The sequence below is a fragment of the Oncorhynchus mykiss genome, chromosome 16 (genome assembly GCF_057628025.1).
Source record: "Oncorhynchus mykiss isolate SJ-2025 chromosome 16, ASM5762802v1, whole genome shotgun sequence".
NCBI lineage: Eukaryota > Metazoa > Chordata > Actinopteri > Salmoniformes > Salmonidae > Oncorhynchus > Oncorhynchus mykiss.
The window spans coordinates 40,390,995-40,409,984 of record NC_143037.1 but is presented as its reverse complement, the minus strand read 5'-3'; the positions used below and the strand labels follow the sequence as shown (position 1 = coordinate 40,409,984).

The following is an 18,990-nucleotide window of genomic DNA, read 5'->3' as shown; positions in this document are numbered from 1 at the left end:
GGTGTGAAGTGGGATAGATGGCCTGCAGTCCTATCCCAAATGGACAACTAATCCCTATGTACTTGCGGAGATCTGAGAGGATGCGATTGGTATAAGAAACACGACTAAACTTCAACCTCCGGAGGGGTCAAAAAAATACATTTTCGTTGTCGGCAGGATTTGAACCTGCGCAGGAAGATCCTAATGGATTTCTAGTCCATCGCCTTAACCACTCGGCCACGACAACGTTGACAGAAGAAAACAAGCTTGTTAGGAGTGAATGGGCCAACAGGCATAGCCTACAGAAAGTGAAATTTAACAACTGAAAGATAATGCAGTAACTCATTATAATGCAATAACACAAAATGTTCCCCTCATTCATTTGTTATTAAGTCCAGCTGTTTTCTTATTTAACCTTGATCTTTGCTCAGCTCCAGAAGGTCTGCATTTGAGAGTGTTTATTATGAATTGTTATTTCACTGTGTGAAGTTGTTATTTCATCATTCTTATTATTACTGCTGAGCAGCATGACTCCTGAGAGGCACTAAGAAACTGTCAGAAGTGGGATTTGAACCCACGCCTCCATGGGAGACTGCGACCTGAACGCAGCGCCTTAGACCGCTCGGCCATCCTGACTACAGCACAGTAACTGGGTATCGGGTTAAAGTGTATGCGGTAAAAGTAGAAATATGAACAACGCTCTAAAATCACCACAGAGACCAGAACAACTATGCACGATACTGACTTGCACTTTCAATAGTCATTTGTTTTTATAAATTAAAAAGTCCAGTCATTGATTTAACCTCAATATGGCCTTCAATGGGAAAGAGTAGTAAATCGTCATTGAATGAGCGCTAAACTGGCATCAGAATATGGCCATTCTGATATAAATGATAAAATTCCTCAGATAAGACTGAAAAAGTGTCTGGAAATATCAGCAACCATCAGGGTAAGAGTGACAACAGGTCCACATGGGGGAAATCCTTACAAATGGCTTAATGAGTCATTTCAACGCAATCGTGTTATTATTTATTTTCAGGGTTTAACAAGGCAGCTCACCTGTGATTTGACATTAGATGCGGCGACTTTGATTACCCTGCAGACGATATTTTTGTTCTTCCCGCCAATACAATCCACTGACAACGACCGACGAGTTCTGCGTTCCGAGATTATTTTTGTTATTTGCCTGTTTGGGGCCCGCCTGTGAAATTGCGCGATTCTTGCAATTCTCTTTCAGCCTCTCATCAACTAGCTGTTTTTGCAGAATATTACAAATACGATAGTTATTCACTACTCATATTAACTAGGTGTCATTTACGTTACCTTAAGTCATTTATTTTTCAACTGGATTTTACAAAGGTGCATGACATGCAGGCGCTAAAAAGTTGTCAGGAGGGGGTTTCAAACCATGCCTATAGGGGAGTCTGCGACCTGAATGACTTAATGGTTATTTTCAATGCAATCGAGTTTTTCTTTTTCTTTTAGGGTTTAACAAGGTTTCTCACCTGTTACCTGTGGCTTGACTTTAGATGTGGCCAGTTCGATTACCCTGCAGACTATAAGAGTGTCTTCAGAATATGGCCAATTTGACATGAATTTAAAAATGCCTCAGATAGGACCAAAAAAGTGTCTGGAGCTTCCCGTCAGGGTAAGAGTGACAACAGGTTTCCACATGTCAAAATGGGGGAAATCTTAGCAAATGGCTTAATGGTTATTCATGAGAATCGTGTTGTTGTATTGTTGAGTGTATCATGGGATCTCACCGGAAATCTGTGGCTTGACTACAAACCTGTAACCTATGCTACTGTGGCCTATAGAGCTAGAAGGCTGGATAACCAGGTGTGTAAAGGTGTGAAGTGGGATAGATGGCCTGCAGTCCTATCCCAAATGGACAACTAATCCCTATGTACTTGCGGAGATCTGAGAGGATGCGATTGGTATAAGAAACACGACTAAACTTCAACCTCCGGAGGGGTCAAAAAAATACATTTTCGTTGTCGGCAGGATTTGAACCTGCGCAGGAAGATCCTAATGGATTTCTAGTCCATCGCCTTAACCACTCGGCCACGACAACGTTGACAGAAGAAAACAAGCTTGTTAGGAGTGAATGGGCCAACAGGCATAGCCTACAGAAAGTGAAATTTAACAACTGAAAGATAATGCAGTAACTCATTATAATGCAATAACACAAAATGCTCCCCTCATTCATTTGTTATTAAGTCCAGCTGTTTTCTTATTTAACCTTGATCTTTGCTCAGCTCCAGAAGGTCTGCATTTGAGAGTGTTTATTATGAATTGTTATTTCACTGTGTGAAGTTGTTATTTCATCATTCTTATTATTACTGCTGAGCAGCATGACTCCTGAGAGGCACTAAGAAACTGTCAGAAGTGGGATTTGAACCCACGCCTCCATGGGAGACTGCGACCTGAACGCAGCGCCTTAGACCGCTCGGCCATCCTGACTACAGCACAGTAACTGGGTATCGGGTTAAAGTGTATGCGGTAAAAGTAGAAATATGAACAACGCTCTAAAATCACCACAGAGACCAGAACAACTATGCACGATACTGACTTGCACTTTCAATAGTCATTTGTTTTTATAAATTAAAAAGTCCAGTCATTGATTTAACCTCAATATGGCCTTCAATGGGAAAGAGTAGTAAATCGTCATTGAATGAGCGCTAAACTGGCATCAGAATATGGCCATTCTGATAGAAATGATAAAATTCCTCAGATAAGACTGAAAAAGTGTCTGGAAATATCAGCAACCATCAGGGTAAGAGTGACAACAGGTCCACATGGGGGAAATCCTTACAAATGGCTTAATGGGTCATTTCAACGCAATCGTGTTATTATTTATTTTTAGGGTTTAACAAGGCAGCTCACCTGTGACTTGACATTAGATGCGGCGACTTCGATTACCCTGCAGACGATATTCTTGTTCTTCCCGCCAATACAATCCACTGACAACGACCGACGAGTTCTGCGTTCCGAGATTATTTTTGTTATTTGCCTGTTTGGGGCCCGCCTGTGAAATTGCGCGATTCTTGCAATTCTCTTTCAGCCTCTCATCAACTAGCTGTTTTTGCAGAATATTAAAAATACGATAGTTATTCACTACTCATATTAACTAGGTGTCATTTACGTTACCTTAAGTCATTTATTTTTCAAACTGGATTTTACAAAGGTGCATGACATGCAGGCGCTAAAAAATTGTCAGGAGGGGGTTTCAAACCATGCCTATAGGGGAGTCTGCGACCTGAATGACTTAATGGTTATTTTCAATGCAATCAAGTTTTTTCTTTTTCTTTTAGGGTTTAACAAGGTTTTTCACCTGTTACCTGTGGCTTGACTTTAGATGTGGCCAGTTCGATTACCCTGCAGCCTATAAGAGTGTCTTCAGAATATGGCCAATTTGACATGAATTTAAAAATGCCTCAGATAGGGTCTGCATTTGAGAGTGTTTATTATGAATTGTTATTTCACTGTGTGAACTAAAAAACTGTCAGAAGTGGGATTTGAACCCATGCCTCCATGGGAGACTGCGACCTGAACGCAGCGCCTTAGACCGCTCGGCCATCCTGGCTGCAGCACAGTAACTGGGTATCGGGTTAAAGTGTATGCGTTAAAAGTAGAAATATGAACAACGCTCTAAAATCACCACAGAGACCAGAACAACTATGCACGATACTGACTTGCACTTTCAATAGTCATTTGTTTTTACAAATTAAAAAGTCCAGTCATTGATTTAAAACCTGTTTAGGATATGGCAGACATATGCCCCCTTTGGAGAGATTGGGTACCCCTAGTAAACTGAAAAAAAAATCTGTCAACAATTGCTAATATATGCAAATAAAAATTATTATTGGATAGAAAACACTCTAAAGATTCTAAAACCGTTGGAATTATGTCTGTAAGTATAGCAGAACTCACAGGGCAGGCATTCTTCCAAACTAGTTTTTGTGGCCATGAAAGTTGGAGCAACTTTGACGTCATGGCCCCCACCCTTCCCAACCAGTTATGATTCTGGGGAGACGTTCTATCTCTTCCGCTAGATGTCCTCTTTCAGTAGAGCTTTGAATCGTTCAAATCCCGCAAGAATTGACCCTATGGGAGTGAAATTAGTGCGTGCCACGAGAAAATAGGCTGTGCGTAGGGGCGCGAATTGGTCCCAGCCATTCCTTTGTTCCAGCACTCAAGAGAGGGGCAGACGATGGCCGATTGAATTGAAGTTTGTTTTGTGTGTCTAAAACATCATAAAGCTTGCTTCTGCACTTAGTTTGACCTGTTTAGTCGACATATAATATGTAATTTTGAAGTTTTGATGCGCAACTTTTCCGGACCAGAGGACGTTTTGGGTGCATTTCAGCTGATGTTATTAGCCTGTTAGATCTCTAGGGGCGCTATTTCATTTTTCATTTTTGGATAAAAAACGTTCCCGTTTTAAGCGCTAATACAAAGACGCAAGACTTGAAACCAAACGATGTATTGGGTAAGTCTGAAGCCTTCCAGAACATTCTGAACGAAGACCATCGAAGGTAAGGGAATATTTATGCTTAAATCTGTGTTTCTGTTGACTCCAACATTACGTAGAAATGTAGCTTGGAACTGAGCGCCGTCTCAGCATATTGAATAGTGTGCGATTTCTGTAACGTTAAAAGTAAATCTAACAAAGCGGTTGCATAAAGAAGCAGTGTATCTTTCTAACTATATGTAGAACATGTATATTTAGTCAAAGTTTATGATGTCTATTTACGTTACCTTGCCGCGCTACCTAGATTTCCTGCGGGCATTTTTGAGTAATTTCTGAACGTGAACTCACTGTAAATGGACATTTATGGATATAAATGGCATATTATTGAAAAAAAAAATGTACTGTGTAACATGTCATATTACTGTCATCTGATGAAGATTTTCAAAAGGTTAGTGAACGATTTATTTTTTAATCCTGCATTTGTTGATTGCATGTTTTGGCTATTCAAATGAGCTGTGTCTGGTGGTGGTTTTACATATATATGTGCTATGTTTTCACCGTAAAACATTTTAGAAATCTGACTTGCTGGCTAGATGAACAAGGTGTTTATCTTTCATTTGAGCTATGGACTTAGACTTGTTAATGTGTGGAGGTTAAATATTTGTAAGAATATTTTTGCGTTCCATGCGCCACCGTTTCAGCTGAACGTGGGAGGGTTGATTCCCAATTGGGAACCAATATCGTAGACAGGTTAACCTCAATATGGCCTTCAATGGGAAAGAGTAGTAAATCGCCATTGAATGAGCGCTAAACTGGCATCAGAATATGGCCATTCTGATATAAATGATAAAATTCCTCAGATAAGACTGAAAAAGTGTCTGGAAATATCAGCAACCATCAGGGTAAGAGTGACAACAGGTCCACATGGGGGAAATCCTTACAAATGGCTTAATGGGTCATTTCAACGCAATCGTGTTATTATTTATTTTTAGGGTTTAACAAGGCAGCTCACCTGTGACTTGACATTAGATGCGGCGACTTCGATTACCCTGCAGACGATATTTTTGTTCTTCCCGCCAATACAATCCACTGACAACGACCGACGAGTTCTGCGTTCCGAGATTATTTTTGTTATTTGCCTGTTTGGGAATCGCCTGTGAAATTGCGCGATTCTTGCAATTCTCTTTCAGCCTCTCATCAACTAGCTGTTTTTGCAGAATATTAAAAATACGTTAGTTATTCACTACTCATATTAACTAGGTGTCATTTACGTTACCTTAAGTCATTTATTTTTCAACTGGATTTTACAAAGGTGCATGACATGCAGGCGCTAAAAAGTTGTCAGGAGGGGGTTTCAAACCATGCCTATAGGGGAGTCTGCGACCTGAATGACTTAATGGTTATTTTCAATGCAATCAAGTTTTTTCTTTTTCTTTTAGGGTTTAACAAGGTTTCTCACCTGTTACCTGTGGCTTGACTTTAGATGTGGCCAGTTCGATTACCCTGCAGACTATAAGAGTGTCTTCAGAATATGGCCAATTTGACATGAATTTAAAAATGCCTCAGATAGGACCAAAAAAGTGTCTGGAGCTTCCCGTCAGGGTAAGAGTGACAACAGGTTTCCACATGTCAAAATGGGGGAAATCTTAGCAAATGGCTTCATGGTTATTCATGAGAATCGTGTTGTTGTATTGTTGAGTGTATCATGGGATCTCTCCTGAAATCTGTGGCTTGACTACAAACCTGTAACCTATGCTACTGTGGCCTATAGAGCTAGAAGGCTGGATAACCAGGTGTGTAAAGGTGTGAAGTGGGATAGATGGCCTGCAGTCCTATCCCAAATGGACAACTAATCCCTATGTACTTGTGGAGATCTGAGAGGATGCGATTGGTATAAGAAACACGACTAAACTTCAACCTCCGGAGGGGTCAAAAAAATGCAATTTCATTGTCGGCAGGATTTGAACCTGCGCAGGAAGATCCTAATGGATTTCTAGTCCATCGCCTTAACCACTCGGCCACGACACCGTTGACAGAAGAAAACAGGCTTGTTAGGAGTGAATGGGCCAACAGGCATAGCCTACAGAAAGTGAAATTTAACAACTGAAAGATAATGCAGTAACTCATTATAATGCAATAACACAAAATGTTCCCCTCATTCATTTGTTATTAAGTCCAGCTGTTTTCTTATTTAACCTTGATCTTTGCTCAGCTCCAGAAGGTCTGCATTTGAGAGTGTTTATTATGAATTGTTATTTCACTGTGTGAAGTTGTTATTTCATCATTCTTATTATTACTGCTGAGCAGCATGACTCCTGAGAGGCACTAAGAAACTGTCAGAAGTGGGATTTGAACCCACGCCTCCATGGGAGACTGCGACCTGAACGCAGCGCCTTAGACCGCTCGGCCATCCTGACTACAGCACAGTAACTGGGTATCGGTTTAAAGTGTATGCGGTAAAAGTAGAAGTATGAACAAAGCTCTAAAATCACCACAGAGACCAGAACAACTATGCACGATACTGACTTGCACTTTCAATAGTCATTTGTTTTTATAAATTAAAAAGTCCAGTCATTGATTTAACCTCAATATGGCCTTCAATGGGAAAGAGTAGTAAATCGCCATTGAATGAGCGCTAAACTGGCATCAGAATATGGCCATTCTGATATAAATGATAAAATTCCTCAGATAAGACTGAAAAAGTGTCTGGAAATATCAGCAACCATCAGGGTAAGAGTGACAACAGGTCCACATGGGGGAAATCCTTACAAATGGCTTAATGGATCATTTCAACGCAATCGTGTTATTATTTATTTTTAGGGTTTAACAAGGCAGCTCACCTGTGACTTGACATTAGATGCGGCGACTTCGATTACCCTGCAGACGATATTTATGTTCTTCCCGCCAATACAATCCACTGACAACGACCGACGAGTTCTGCGTTCCGAGATTATTTTTGTTATTTGCCTGTTTGGGGCCCGCCTGTGAAATTGCGCGATTCTTGCAATTCTCTTTCAGCCTCTCATCAACTAGCTGTTTTTGCAGAATATTAAAAATACGATAGTTATTCACTACTCATATTAACTAGGTGTCATTTACGTTACCTTAAGTATTTTATTTTTCAACTGGATTTTTACAAAGGTGCATGACATGCAGGCGCTAAAAAGTTGTCAGGAGGGGGTTTCAAACCATGCCTATAGGGTCTGCGACCTGAATGACTTAATGGTTATTTTCAATGCAATCAAGTTTTTTATTTTTCTTTTAGGGTTTAACAAGGTTTCTCACCTGTTACCTGTGGCTTGACTTTAGATGTGGCCAGTTCGATTACCCTGCAGACTATAAGAGTGTCTTCAGAATATGGCCAATTTGACATGAATTTAAAAATGCCTCAGATAGGACCAAAAAAGTGTCTGGAGCTTCCCGTCAGGGTAAGAGTGACAACAGGTTTCCACATGTCAAAATGGGGGAAATCTTAGCAAATGGCTTCATGGTTATTCATGAGAATCGTGTTGTTGTATTGTTGAGTGTATCATGGGATCTCTCCTGAAATCTGTGGCTTGACTACAAACCTGTAACCTATGCTACTGTGGCCTATAGAGCTAGAAGGCTGGATAACCAGGTGTGTAAAGGTGTGAAGTGGGACAGATGGCCTGCAGTCCTATCCCAAATGGACAACTAATCCCTATGTACTTGTGGAGATCTGAGAGGATGCGATTGGTATAAGAAACACGACTAAACTTCAACCTCCGGAGGGGTCAAAAAAATGCAATTTCGTTGTCGGCAGGATTTGAACCTGCGCAGGAAGATCCTAATGGATTTCTAGTCCATCGCCTTAACCACTCGGCCACGACACCGTTGACAGAAGAAAACAGGCTTGTTAGGAGTGAATGGGCCAACAGGCATAGCCTACAGAAAGTGAAATTTAACAACTGAAAGATAATGCAGTAACTCATTATAATGCAATAACACAAAATGTTCCCCTCATTCATTTGTTATTAAGTCCAGCTGTTTTCTTATTTAACCTTGATCTTTGCTCAGCTCCAGAAGGTCTGCATTTGAGAGTGTTTATTATGAATTGTTATTTCACTGTGTGAAGTTGTTATTTCATCATTCTTATTATTACTGCTGAGCAGCATGACTCCTGAGAGGCACTAAGAAACTTTCAGAAGTGGGATTTGAACCCACGCCTCCATGGGAGACTGCGACCTGAACGCAGCGCCTTAGACCGCTCGGCCATCCTGACTACAGCACAGTAACTGGGTATCGGGTTAAAGTGTATGCGGTAAAAGTAGAAATATGAACAACGCTCTAAAATCACCACAGAGACCAGAACAACTATGCACGATACTGACTTGCACTTTCAATAGTCATTTGTTTTTATAAATTAAAAAGTCCAGTCATTGATTTAACCTCAATATGGCCTTCAATGGGAAAGAGTAGTAAATCGTCATTGAATGAGCGCTAAACTGGCATCAGAATATGGCCATTCTGATATAAATGATAAAATTCCTCAGATAAGACTGAAAAAGTGTCTGGAAATATCAGCAACCATCAGGGTAAGAGTGACAACAGGTCCACATGGGGGAAATCCTTACAAATGGCTTAATGAGTCATTTCAACGCAATCGTGTTATTATTTATTTTTAGGGTTTAACAAGGCAGCTCACCTGTGACTTGACATTAGATGTGGCGACTTCGATTACCCTGCAGACGATATTTTTGTTCTTCCCGCCAATACAATCCACTGACAACGACCGACGAGTTCTGCGTTCCGAGATTATTTTTGTTATTTGCCTGTTTGGGGCCCGCCTGTGAAATTGCGCGATTCTTGCAATTCTCTTTCAGCCTCTCATCAACTAGCTGTTTTTGCAGAATATTAAAAATACGATAGTTATTCACTACTCATATTAACTAGGTGTCATTTACGTTACCTTAAGTCATTTATTTTTCAACTGGATTTTACAAAGGTGCATGACATGCAGGCGCAAAAAAAATTGTCAGGAGGGGGTTTCAAACCATGCCTATAGGGGAGTCTGCGACCTGAATGACTTAATGGTTATTTTCAATGCAATCGAGTTTTTTCTTTTTCTTTTAGGGTTTAACAAGGTTTCTCACCTGTTACCTGTGGCTTGACTTTAGATGTGGCCAGTTCGATTACCCTGCAGCCTAAGAGTGTCTTCAGAATATGACCAATTTGACATGAATTTAAAAATGCCTCAGATAGGACCAAAAAAGTGTCTGGAGCTTCCCGTCAGGGTAAGAGTGACAACAGGTTTCCACATGTCAAAATGGGGGAAATCTTAGCAAATGGCTTAATGGTTATTCATGAGAATCGTGTTGTTGTATTGTTGAGTGTATCATGGGATCTCACCTGAAATCTGTGGCTTGACTACAAACCTGTAACCTATGCTACTGTGGCCTATAGAGCTAGAAGGCTGGATAACCAGGTGTGTAAAGGTGTGAAGTGGGACAGATGGCCTGCAGTCCTATCCCAAATGGACAACTAATCCCTATGTACTTGCGGAGATCTGAGAGGATGCGATTGGTATAAGAAACACGACTAAACTTCAACCTCCGGAGGGGTCAAAAAAATGCATTTTCATTGTCGGCAGGATTTAAACCTGCGCAGGAAGATCCTAATGGATTTCTAGTCCATCGCCTTAACCACTCGGCCACGACAACGTTGACAGAAGAAAACAAGCTTGTTAGGAGTGAATGGGCCAACAGGCATAGCCTACAGAAAGTGAAATTTAACAACTGAAAGATAATGCAGTAACTCATTATAATGCAATAACACAAAATGTTCCCCTCATTAATTTGTTATTAAGTCCAGCTGTTTTCTTATTTAACCTTGATCTTTGCTCAGCTCCAGAAAGTCTGCATTTGAGGGTGTTTATTATGAATTGTTATTTCACTGTGTGAAGTTGTTATTTCATCATTCTTATTATTACTGCTGAGCAGCATGACTCCTGAGAGGCACTAAAAAACTGTAAGGGAATACCCCCCTGATTTGGACAAAAACAAATGGCGGGATATTGGCATTGGACAAACCATATACACGATGGTCAATACCACCCAATTTGGCGTTGATTCATGCAAAGTATATTGCAAATGCCATATGGCAATTGCCAATTGTAACACTTCAAAATTCCAATAGGGGGCGTGTGCGTTCCACCGGGGCATTTCATATTGCAAATGGCACCCAAGTCAACATCCAAAAGCCAAATTTTGAAAAATGAAATTTTTAAAAAAAAACTTAAAACCCCTTAAAAAAGTGCTTTCTGGACCTTTTTTCGAAATTCTTTCGAGTTTTTTGTCAATTACACATGTTTAAGAACTGTATGAGTATACTTTTGTCATCATATATATATATTTTTTAAGTACATGCGCATAAGGCATATGTTTTGTCCATTTGCAATATGATTTCATAGGAAGTCAAAAGTCAAAAGTCAAACATGTCAAAATTTGGTAAAAAACTTCACACATCCTTAAAAAAGTGCTTTCTGGACCTTTTTTCAAAATTCTTTCGATTTTTGTGTCAATTACACATGTATAAGAACTTTATCAACATACTTTAGTCATACTTTATTATCATATATATATATATTTTTTTACTTGTGCATAAGGCATATGTTTTCTCCATTTGGAATATGATTTCATAGGAAGTCAAAAGTCAAAAGTCAAAAATGTCAAAATTTGCTAAAAAACTTCATACATCCTTAAAAAAAGTGCTTTCTGGACCTTTTTTCAAAATTCTTTCGATTTTTATGTCAATAACAAATGTATAAGAACTTTATCAACATACTTTAGTCATGCTTTATTATCATATTTTTTTTACTTGTGCATAAGGCATATGTTTTCTCCATTTGCAATATGATGTCATAGGAAGTCAAAAGTCAAAGTCAAAAGTAACGATTTTCCTCCGTGCAACTGATGATCTAAAATGTGCAACAAAATTTTTTTGATTTTTTTTGTTTATGTTTCCTTACTTTTTCAAAGTCACTGTGCATTTGCAATATGTTTTAATGGGCAGATACCATCACGAATTTGTCATGCTCAAAATTCAAACTTTACTTTGCTCAAACTATACCTTGGTCAACTTGTATTACATATTTCTTTTTGTTTTACTTGTGCATAAGGCATATGTTTTCTCCATTTGCAATATGATGTCATAGGAAGTCAAAAGTCAAAGTCAAAAGTAAATATTTTCCTCCGTGCACCTGGTGATCTGAAATGTGCACCTGGTGACCTGAAATGTGCACCTGGTGATCTAAAATATGCAACTGGTAACCCAAAAAAAAAATTTTGGGATGTTTTTTTGTTTATGTTTCCTTACTTTTTCAAAGTCACTGTGCATTTGCAATATGTTTTAATGGGCAGGTACCATCACGAATTTGTCATGCTCAAAATTCAAACTTTACTTTGCTCAAACTATACCTTGGTCAACTTGTATTACATATTTCTTTTTGTTTTACTTGTGCATAAGGCATATGTTTTCTCCATTTGCAATATGATGTCATAGGAAGTCAAAAGTCAAAGTCAAAAGTAAATATTTTCCTCCGTGCACCTGGTGATCTGAAATGTGCACCTGGTGACCTGAAATGTGCACCTGGTGATCTAAAATATGCAACTGGTAACCCAAAAAAAAAATTTTGGGATGTTTTTTTGTTTATGTTTCCTTACTTTTTCAAAGTCACTGTGCATTTGCAATATGTTTTAATGGGCAGGTACCATCACGAATTTGTCATGCTCAAAATTCAAACTTTACTTTGCTCAAACTATACCTTGGTCAACTTGTATTACATATTTCTTTTTGTTTTACTTGTGCATAAGGCATATGTTTTCTCCATTTGCAATATGATGTCATAGGAAGTCAAAAGTCAAAGTCAAAAGTAAATATTTTCCTCCGTGCACCTGGTGATCTGAAATGTGCACCTGGTGACCTGAAATGTGCACCTGGTGATCTAAAATATGCAACTGGTAACCCAAAAAAAAAATTTTGGGATGTTTTTTTGTTTATGTTTCCTTACTTTTTCAAAGTCACTGTGCATTTGCAATATGTTTTAATGGGCAGGTACCATCACGAATTTGTCATGCTCAAAATTCAAACTTTACTTTGCTCAAACTATACCTTGGTCAACTTGTATTACATATTTCTTTTTGTTTTACTTGTGCATAAGGCATATGTTTTCTCCATTTGCAATATGATGTCATAGGAAGTCAAAAGTCAAAGTCAAAAGTAAATATTTTCCTCCGTGCACCTGGTGATCTGAAATGTGCACCTGGTGACCTGAAATGTGCACCTGGTGATCTAAAATATGCAACTGGTAACCCAAAAAAAAAATTTTGGGATGTTTTTTTGTTTATGTTTCCTTACTTTTTCAAAGTCACTGTGCATTTGCAATATGTTTTAATGGGCAGGTACCATCACGAATTTGTCATGCTCAAAATTCAAGCTTGTGATCTAAAATATGCAGCTGGTTACCCAACATTTTTTGGGATGTTTTTTTGTTTATGTTTCCTTACTTTTTCAAAGTCACTGTGCATTTGCAATATGTTTTAATGGGCAGGTACCATCACGAATTTGTTTATCGAATTTGTTTATGTTTCCTTACTTTTTCAAAGTCACTGTGCATTTGCAATATGTTTCAATGGGCAGGTACCATCACGAATTTGTCATGCTCAAAATTTTTTAGATGTATTTTTTTTTGTTTCCTTACTTTTTCAAAGTCACTGTGCATTTGGAATATGTTTTAATGGGCAGGTACCATCACAAATTTGTTTATCGAATTTGTTTATGTTTCCTTACTTTTTCAAAGTCACTGTGCATTTGCAATATGTTTCAATGGGCAGGTACCATCACGAATTTGTCATGCTCAAAAATTTTTAGATGTATTTTTTTTTGTTTCTTACTTTTTCAAAGTCACTGTGCATTTGGAATATGTTTTAATGGGCAGGTACCATCACGAATTTGTTTATCGAATTTGTTTATGTTTCCTTACTTTTTCAAAGTCACTGTGCATTTGCAATATGTTTCAATGGGCAGGTACCATCACGAATTTGTCATGCTCAAAATTTTTTAGATGTATTTTTTTTTGTTTCCTTACTTTTTCAAAGTCACTGTGCATTTGGAATATGTTTTAATGGGCAGGTACCATCACAAATTTGTTTATCGAATTTGTTTATGTTTCTTTACTTTTTCAAAGTCACTGTGCATTTGCAATATGTTTCAATGGGCAGGTACCATCACGAATTTGTCATGCTCAAAATTTTTTAGATGTATTTTTTTTTGTTTCTTACTTTTTCAAAGTCACTGTGCATTTGGAATATGTTTTAATGGGCAGGTACCATCACGAATTTGTTTATCGAATTTGTTTATGTTTCCTTACTTTTTCAAAGTCACTGTGCATTTGCAATATGTTTCAATGGGCAGGTACCATCACGAATTTGTCATGCTCAAAATTTTTTAGATGTATTTTTTTTTGTTTCCTTACTTTTTCAAAGTCACTGTGCATTTGGAATATGTTTTAATGGGCAGGTACCATCACGAATTTGTTTATCGAATTTGTTTATGTTTCTTTACTTTTTCAAAGTCACTGTGCATTTGCAATATGTTTCAATGGGCAGGTACCATCACGAATTTGTCATGCTCAAAATTTTTTAGATGTATTTTTTTTTGTTTCTTACTTTTTCAAAGTCACTGTGCATTTGGAATATGTTTTAATGGGCAGGTACCATCACGAATTTGTTTATCGAATTTGTTTATGTTTCCTTACTTTTTCAAAGTCACTGTGCATTTGCAATATGTTTCAATGGGCAGGTACCATCACGAATTTGTCATGCTCAAAATTTTTTAGATGTATTTTTTTTTGTTTCTTACTTTTTCAAAGTCACTGTGCATTTGGAATATGTTTTAATGGGCAGGTACCATCACGAATTTGTTTATCGAATTTGTTTATGTTTCCTTACTTTTTCAAAGTCACTGTGCATTTGCAATATGTTTCAATGGGCAGGTACCATCACGAATTTGTCATGCTCAAAAATTTTTAGATGTATTTTTTTTTGTTTCCTTACTTTTTCAAAGTCACTGTGCATTTGGAATATGTTTTAATGGGCAGGTACCATCACGAATTTGTTTATCGAATTTGTTTATGTTTCTTTACTTTTTCAAAGTCACTGTGCATTTGCAATATGTTTCAATGGGCAGGTACCATCACGAATTTGTCATGCTCAAAATTTTTTAGATTTTTTTTTTTTTGTTTCTTACTTTTTCAAAGTCACTGTGCATTTGGAATATGTTTTAATGGGCAGGTACCATCACGAATTTGTTTATCGAATTTGTTTATGTTTCCTTACTTTTTCAAAGTCACTGTGCATTTGCAATATGTTTCAATGGGCAGGTACCATCACGAATTTGTCATGCTCAAAATTTTTTAGATGTATTTTTTTTTGTTTCCTTACTTTTTCAAAGTCACTGTGCATTTGGAATATGTTTTAATGGGCAGGTACCATCACGAATTTGTTTATCGAATTTGTTTATGTTTCTTTACTTTTTCAAAGTCACTGTGCATTTGCAATATGTTTCAATGGGCAGGTACCATCACGAATTTGTCATGCTCAACATTTTTTAGATGTATTTTTTTTTGTTTCTTACTTTTTCAAAGTCACTGTGCATTTGGAATATGTTTTAATGGGCAGGTACCATCACGAATTTGTTTATCGAATTTGTTTATGTTTCCTTACTTTTTCAAAGTCACTGTGCATTTGCAATATGTTTCAATGGGCAGGTACCATCACGAATTTGTCATGCTCAAAATTTTTTAGATGTATTTTTTTTTGTTTCTTACTTTTTCAAAGTCACTGTGCATTTGGAATATGTTTTAATGGGCAGGTACCATCACGAATTTGTTTATCGAATTTGTTTATGTTTCCTTACTTTTTCAAAGTCACTGTGCATTTGCAATATGTTTCAATGGGCAGGTACCATCACGAATTTGTCATGCTCAAAATTTTTTAGATGTATTTTTTTTTGTTTCTTACTTTTTCAAAGTCACTGTGCATTTGGAATATGTTTTAATGGGCAGGTACCATCACGAATTTGTTTATCGAATTTGTTTATGTTTCCTTACTTTTTCAAAGTCACTGTGCATTTGCAATATGTTTCAATGGGCAGGTACCATCACGAATTTGTCATGCTCAAAATTTTTTAGATGTATTTTTTTTTGTTTCTTACTTTTTCAAAGTCACTGTGCATTTGGAATATGTTTTAATGGGCAGGTACCATCACGAATTTGTTTATCGAATTTGTTTATGTTTCCTTACTTTTTCAAAGTCACTGTGCATTTGCAATATGTTTCAATGGGCAGGTACCATCACGAATTTGTCATGCTCAAAATTTTTTAATGTATTTTTTTTTGTTTCTTACTTTTTCAAAGTCACTGTGCATTTGGAATATGTTTTAATGGGCAGGTACCATCACGAATTTGTTTATCGAATTTGTTTATGTTTCCTTACTTTTTCAAAGTCACTGTGCATTTGCAATATGTTTCAATGGGCAGGTACCATCACGAATTTGTCATGCTCAAAATTTTTTAGATGTATTTTTTTTTGTTTCTTACTTTTTCAAAGTCACTGTGCATTTGGAATATGTTTTAATGGGCAGGTACCATCACGAATTTGTTTATCGAATTTGTTTATGTTTCCTTACTTTTTCAAAGTCACTGTGCATTTGCAATATGTTTCAATGGGCAGGTACCATCACGAATTTGTCATGCTCAACATTTTTTAGATGTATTTTTTTTTTGTTTCTTACTTTTTCAAAGTCACTGTGCATTTGGAATATGTTTTAATGGGCAGGTACCATCACGAATTTCTTTATCGAATTTGTTTATGTTTCCTTACTTTTTCAAAGTCACTGTGCATTTGCAATATGTTTCAATGGGCAGGTACCATCACGAATTTGTCATGCTCAAAATTTTTTAGATGTATTTTTTTTTGTTTCCTTACTTTTTCAAAGTCACTGTGCATTTGGAATATGTTTTAATGGGCAGGTACCATCACGAATTTGTTTATCGAATTTGTTTATGTTTCCTTACTTTTTCAAAGTCACTGTGCATTTGCAATATGTTTCAATGGGCAGGTACCATCACGAATTTGTCATGCTCAAAAAATTTTAGATGTATTTTTTTTGTTTCTTACTTTTTCAAAGTCACTGTGCATTTGGAATATGTTTTAATGGGCAGGTACCATCACGAATTTGTTTATCGAATTTGTTTATGTTTCCTTACTTTTTCAAAGTCACTGTGCATTTGCAATATGTTTCAATGGGCAGGTACCATCACGAATTTGTTTATCGAATTTGTTTATGTTTCCTTACTTTTTCAAAGTCACTGTGCATTTGCAATATGTTTCAATGGGCAGGTACCATCACGAATTTGTCATGCTCAAAATTTTTTAGATGTATTTTTTTTTGTTTCTTACTTTTTCAAAGTCACTGTGCATTTGGAATATGTTTTAATGGGCAGGTACCATCACAAATTTGTTTATCGAATTTGTTTATGTTTCCTTACTTTTTCAAAGTCACTGTGCATTTGCAATATGTTTCAATGGGCAGGTACCATCACGAATTTGTCATGCTCAAAATTTTTTAGATTTATTTTTTTTTGTTTCTTACTTTTTCAAAGTCACTGTGCATTTGGAATATGTTTTAATGGGCAGGTACCATCACGAATTTGTTTATCGAATTTGTTTATGTTTCCTTACTTTTTCAAAGTCACTGTGCATTTGCAATATGTTTCAATGGGCAGGTACCATCACGAATTTGTTTATCGAATTTGTTTATGTTTCCTTACTTTTTCAAAGTCACTGTGCATTTGCAATATGTTTCAATGGGCAGGTACCATCACGAATTTGTCATGCTCAAAATTTTTTAGATGTATTTTTTTTTGTTTCCTTACTTTTTCAAAGTCACTGTGCATTTGGAATATGTTTCAATGGGCAGGTACCATCACGAATTTGTCATGCTCAAAAAATTTTAGATGTATTTTTTTTTGTTTCTTACTTTTTCAAAGTCACTGTGCATTTGCAATATGTTTTAATGGGCAGGTACCATCACGAATTTGTCATGCTATAAAAATCCTGCAGGAATGTGAAATTGACTGGCCCGATGAACTCGGGATGGCTTTGCAGTGATTCTGGGTCATCTCAATCGCTCGTTTGGGTTGATTTCAGAATGTCGCTTTTGGTGATGTTTTTTCACTATAGAATCATATTGCAAATGTACAAGAGTCAAGTGGACAAGAGTCCATCAGTCAATTAGATATCATTCTGACCACCAAACTGATACAAACTGACACCAAACCCACTTTTTCCAACTCGTTTAGTAGCCAACTATTACATACTTCAGAGCTGGCCCAAAATTCACAACGCCTTCGGTACAAACCATAAAAAAAACATAAAACACGTAGTTACGTTCTAGCTGCGGGTCCATTTCTTATGTTATGTGTTGGCCTAGCTGAGGCGACCCCGAATCCCAAGTTTCGGCTCGATAGGTCATTTGGTGTCCGAGAAAAACCCTAATTGGTGCTGAAAATCCACTATTTTCCATGACTTGCTACGGGGTCCTTGAATGAGATATCGGACAGAAACGTTGGGGTCTGTCTATATGGGCCGAGACGTTCGCAATGCACCTAGTCTTGCGACTCTGGGACATTTCTAAATGTCGTCATTTTCGTGATGCAAAAATGAATTGAAGTTATTTCAAATGTACGAGGCTGTTTCTCGGTCCGAGAACCTTCTAGAGCCACGTAACTCACCACGCACCATCTACGGGAGGTCTAGAACAGGTTTCTAAAGTTTCGGAACTCTAGGTCCGACGGTTCTTTTTTAGCTCCAACAAAGCTAACTATTGGAGCCACTGTCTGTCTCTACGCACCCCAATACGTCCCTCCATCCAAGTTGTGTTTTAGTGCAATTTTTTTTTCCTTTGATTTTTTTGGGGAAAAATGACTGATTTACAGTTCATGGGGGTTGCCTAATCACACATATGAAGTTTTGGAAAGATCAGACTTTTTTAACCCTTCGAAACAGCCCCTGAGACACCAATTATGGCACTTCCGGTTGGCACAGGAAGTTATAAATCAACACATATCCTCATTGGGGTATGCTGTTACAGAATCCTGAGTTTTAAGTCCTTACGTTAAGAATTGACTGATCTACACAGGGTTGAATGCACTATGTCTATCAAACTGCATGCAGTGTATGGGTAAACACTTTTAGGGGCATTTTAACCACTTCCGGTTGGTCCAGGAAGCTTAGAATCAACACAGGTAGACCTCATAGTGGCCTGATGGACTGGTACCGAAGACAGGTTCATACGGCATTCATAACCCACATAGGCCTCAGGTTGAAATTAGGGGTGCAGGCAATGTATTCCTATGGTGAGAGATGACACTGTAATCTGTGAGATCAAAAAACCCTGTTTTACTGTGAAGGGTTAATGCCACACGGTCAAGGTTAGGCTTGTTCAGATCGGGAGGA

The 18,990-nt window shown here is 37.6% G+C and overlaps 5 non-coding genes across 5 annotated transcripts; all 5 read right to left on the bottom strand.

Moving 5' to 3' along the window:
- Window positions 1–144: 144 nt before the first annotated feature.
- On the bottom strand, window positions 145–226 carry trnas-aga (transfer RNA serine (anticodon AGA)). Its single transcript has one exon. It is a non-coding gene; the product is annotated as a tRNA-Ser (tRNA).
- Window positions 227–532: 306 nt separating this feature from the next.
- Window positions 533–615, bottom strand: trnal-cag (transfer RNA leucine (anticodon CAG)). Its single transcript has one exon. It is a non-coding gene; the product is annotated as a tRNA-Leu (tRNA).
- A 1,356-nt stretch (window positions 616–1,971) lies between these two features.
- Window positions 1,972–2,053, bottom strand: trnas-aga (transfer RNA serine (anticodon AGA)). The gene has a single exon. It is a non-coding gene; the product is annotated as a tRNA-Ser (tRNA).
- A 306-nt stretch (window positions 2,054–2,359) lies between these two features.
- On the bottom strand, window positions 2,360–2,442 carry trnal-cag (transfer RNA leucine (anticodon CAG)). Its single transcript has one exon. It is a non-coding gene; the product is annotated as a tRNA-Leu (tRNA).
- Window positions 2,443–6,787: 4,345 nt separating this feature from the next.
- Window positions 6,788–6,870, bottom strand: trnal-cag (transfer RNA leucine (anticodon CAG)). The gene has a single exon. It is a non-coding gene; the product is annotated as a tRNA-Leu (tRNA).
- Between the last annotated feature and the right edge of the window lie 12,120 nt (window positions 6,871–18,990).